Source organism: Coffea eugenioides, unplaced genomic scaffold (genome assembly GCF_003713205.1).
Source record: "Coffea eugenioides isolate CCC68of unplaced genomic scaffold, Ceug_1.0 ScVebR1_500;HRSCAF=1189, whole genome shotgun sequence".
NCBI lineage: Eukaryota > Viridiplantae > Streptophyta > Magnoliopsida > Gentianales > Rubiaceae > Coffea > Coffea eugenioides.
Window position 1 is genome coordinate 1 of NW_020864344.1, and position 4571 is coordinate 4571.

Consider the following 4571-nt stretch of genomic DNA (forward strand, 5'->3'; position numbering starts at 1 on the left):
CAAGAGTGCAAAGAATTAATATTTTCAACCAATACAAGAGGAAAGAAAAAAATTCATAAAATATACTAAAAAATCATATTGAGAAAGTCAAACCCGTAATAGAAGATCATGAAACAGCAATAAAGAAATGACAAACATAAAAACCTTACGTTTTGGACAGAGCATAAAAAATGCTCTGAGCTTCAGCTGTAACAGCAATCCTAAATCTTTCAGCCTCCAACTCAACTTGCCTGAAAAATGCCACTTATAAAATCAACCACAATAATCAAAAAATAGTCCAAATCCACAACTTGGTCAGAAATTAAAAAAATAATAATTCGAAATGCGTGATAGCAGAGTCTTCTCTGGCTTGAAGATTATTAAGATCAATAAAAACATTTCTTGAGATCAAGAGGGTCTTCACCATGACCCAAAAAAGTAAACTCCTTGATGTAATTGGCTTTCAATAGCCTAATATTCCTGTTTGGCCGTGACCCTGAATTTATTCCTTCTTGTATTTTTCAAATCCAAAGTAAAAGAATTTCAAAACCCACAAGAAAAATTACCAATTCATAATAAATACTGTAAATGCATGCGAAAATACTGAAAAGAAAAAATGAAACTTTTTAAGAGAAAATCTTGATAAAACAGGAGGAGAAGGATATTAAGAACAAGTATGTTGGATGAGCGGTCAGAGGTCAAGACTTGGCCTTGAAATTCTTCTCCAAGAGGGGTCTTGATGGAGAGTATGCATCCTACTGTGAAATCGTTGTTACTGTTATGAGCTTCCATGGATTTAGGCTTATCTTCTTTTCGGCTTGTATTTCAGCTGATTTGAGGTTTTGTAATGGAGCACCAGTTTCCGAAGAGGAGAGACAGATGAGAGGAAAAAAATGAGGGAGCGAATGTACGGAAGCTCAAAAGATAAGACTAAACCCATTGCCCAAAAGAAAAATCGTGTGGTGTGGAAAATGGAAAGGAAGAAAAAAAAAGGGAAAAGAAAATGAATGACAAAGAAGATAGACCACAATCGGTGCTCTACAAAGGTACAACCAATCCCCCCAGCTCACTTACTCTCTGACAACAGAGGAAGAAGCAAGAAACGAAGAGGAATAGAAGAGATAAAATGGTAATATCAACGGGGCTAGGAGCCCAACGACCACATTACCAAATCACTGCTTCACCGCTTCAGCAGCAACCACAGGGGGAAAATAGTTTTGGTAAAAATTGTACGAAATAGCAAGAAAGAAGGAGGAACAGGGAAATGAACCAGTCTCATCAGTAGAATCAGGTTGATCCCAGGAAAGAAGACAAGAAATCATGGAGAAGTTGTACGGTAGAAGATAGAACAGAGCTCCGGTGGCAAGATCAAGAAAGAAGAAGCGTAATATTTGCCAAAGCCACATTACCAACAACATGCTTCATGTTGACAGCCACCTAATCCTCCAGAAGGAAAGACGAGAGTAATATTTGCAGGCTCGGCAAAGCAATTTTGTTTAGAAGCTGAACACTGAGTGGTTCTAACATTAGCACGGTAGGCAGTACATGACTGACCAAAAAATTTGTAATATTTCACCTGCAAGATCAGAAATTTATGCATATTAGACAAATAAAAAATTTTAAAAAATAAAGGGCTAAATAAAATTTGGCAGGAAGGGAAGAACTTTAAAACAAAGAGCCTCTCTAAGAAGAAGAGAGAGCTTGGAAGATGAAGAAAACCATCTTGGTCATTGTTGCTCTCAGGGGGAAGATGAAATAAAAGAGAGAGAGAGAGAGTTGTTCTAAGAGGTTAGAGAGTGACGGTCGATGAACAAAGAGGGAAAAAGGAGACTTTTGATGCATCGAACCCAACCCCTGTCAAATCCCACCAAAAAGAGCTGTTACGGAGAGAGGAAGTCTACCCACCAGAAAAAATGTGTTCTTCGGCAGCTGTCCAGAGGAGAGGCGAGACTCACAAATCGCAAAGACAAGGAAGAAGGGCAGCAAGATAGAGCGGTTTTGGTTTCAAAAGAAGGGCAATGTTGTCAAATCATGGCAACCCACATTGAGCCCATCACCCAGCACTTGCCATCGATCAAGCCATCAGCAACCGTCATAAGCTCAGCTAGCAAGCTACTGACGAGGGAAAGGGTACTGACGGCACTGAGGAACGGTTCCTTCTCAAAACCGAAGGTCCTTCCTTACTTCTTCTCGGACAACAGCAGGAAGTCCAGCTCTCCTCTTCTTGGCGTACTGACGGCACTGAGGAACGGTTCCTTCTCAAAATCGAAGGTCCTTCCTCACTTCTTCTCGGACAACAGCAGGAAGTCCAGCTCTCCTCTTCTTGGCGGAAGCACGCGAAGCGCACGAGAATGACGACCAAACTCCAGCCAATTAAATGGAGACACCTCAGCACAGCAACCACCATCCTCAGCAAACCCATTCGCTCTTTTACTATATAGGTCGCAAAGACAAGGAAGAAGGGCAGCAAGATAGAGCGGTTTTGGTTTCAAAAGAAGGGCAATGTTGTCAAATCATGGCAAAGAAAATTTATTTAATTTATTTTAGTCAAGATTTATTCAAACTAAATCGGTCTTGATTAAATTAAATTAAATTATAGGAGTCCATCATGTTTTGGACTGGCAAATCGGGCCAATATTATATGGGCTATTAAATCAAATTAAATTCATAGTGTCCATTTAAGTTAGAGTGAATTAATTGATTTATTAATTCACAATGGACTATTTGGGTTGGCCCATTATTTAAGCCCAAGTTAAATGGATTTCTTGAGTAACAAGTGATCCAAAATGCAGGAAGATTCTGAGGGTTTTCTTGAAGACCTAGCCTACATATTTTGGCTATAAATAGAGGTCTTCCCTCAAGGCAAAGGGATAGAAAAAATCCCTAACATTCAGAGAAACTCTGTCAAATTCCCTCAAGAGCTTTCTTCCTCAAATCCAAGTCCAAATCAAGTCGAACAAATCCTCCTGCTATCGGTGTTGAAGACTTGAAGTTCCAAGTGTTTGACGCCATCATCAAATCAATTGTTTTCTACGCCGAAATTGTAGGAAACATCCTTTCAATTGGAGAACAAGTCTTTTCGGCCCTTCAATTGAAGCTATTCGAAGAAAAGAATCAGGGGATTAATTTCTTTGATTTAAGAATTTTCAGAGATTGTAACCTGCTTATTATTTGATTTAATCAATTTGATACTTGTGCAAGTTTTCTTGTCTTTTATTTTAGGCAACAAAATTTGTGCTTACAAATTTCTGGCACGCCCGGTGGGACAATCTCTGCCTCTCATCTCTTTTCTTCCAACAACTTACCAGTTTCAAAATTCGATGGAGTTCAAGAAGGTGAACTTTTCTCTTGAAGGCTTAGTTGCTGATGTCTCAACCACTCAAGGGACGCAGTATACTGCACCTCTGACAAGGAGTAAGGCCAAGGAGTTAGCAGAGAAGGCTAAGGCGAACGTTGTGACTGAAGCAGCAAATCTCGAAATGCTTCCTAACAAGAAAGGAGCCCATGATGAATCCATTGGTAGCCCAAGTGATTCGGCTGCCTCTGTGGTGATGCCCGTCATGATGACCAATACCACAACTGTGGAAGACCAGATCTCGAATCTAGCCAAAATTGTCGAAGGGCTAGTAGTGCATGCACAAAGTCAGGATGCCAAGATAGTCAAATTAATGGATATGGTGGAAAATATAGGCGAAAATAGCCTTAGCATGTCCAAACAGAAATTCAAAGTGCAAGATGAAGGGGACTCGTCATCAAGGGAGAAGGAGAAAGAGGATGCGAAGTCACAAGCCGCGAAGGAATTTTCAATCTCCCCTGATGGCACCATTCATGTTGACAATCTGAAGGAATTTATCGAAGGTACAATCAAGGATAAGATGGGCGGAAGCGCCAAGCCATACAGCGGTTACACCAAACCTTACACCGCTAGAGTGGAAAGTTTGAAAATGCCTGTGGGGTATCAACCTCCAAAATTTCAACAATTTGATGGTAAGGGCAATCCTAAGCAACATGTAGCACACTTCGTGGAAACTTGTAACAATGCGGGCACTGATGGTGACTTGCTCGTTAAACAGTTTGTTCGCTCGCTGAAGGGTAATGCCTTTGATTGGTACACGGATCTGGAGTCTGGAACCATTGACAGTTGGGAGCAGCTAGAGCATGAATTCCTTAGTCGCTTCTATAGCACAAAGAGAACTGTCAGCATGACTGAACTCTCTAATACACGTCAATGGAAGAGCGAACCTGTCATTGATTTTATCGACCGTTGGAGGAATCTAAGCTTAAATTGCAAAGATCGAATTTCTGAATCTTCCGCGATCGAGATGTGCATTCAAGGTATGCACTGGGGACTCAGATACATCTTACAAGGTGTACAACCAGAAACATTTGATGAATTGTCCACAAAAGCCCATAAGTTGGAGATTAATCTTGATGGACAAGAACCGCCAGTTCCTGACCCTTACAAGGCCAAAGAGAGACAAGAAGCGAGGAAAGGGGGCAAGCCACCATTTAAAAATGAAAAAAAGGAAGCTATGGCTACAAGTGTAACGCCCTTTAAGGTTGTTCCCAAAACTGCCAGGAGAGAAGATAGC

The 4571-nt window shown here is 40.7% G+C and overlaps 1 long non-coding RNA gene across 1 annotated transcript; it reads right to left on the reverse strand.

Annotated features, from left to right (window-relative positions):
- Window positions 1-147: 147 nt before the first annotated feature.
- Window positions 148-2396, reverse strand: LOC113758423. The gene is made up of 3 exons (XR_003466731.1): window positions 1885-2396; window positions 1389-1555; window positions 148-230 (listed from the first exon to the last, which is right to left on the reverse strand). It is a non-coding gene; the product is annotated as an uncharacterized LOC113758423 (long non-coding RNA).
- Window positions 2397-4571: the final 2175 nt, after the last annotated feature.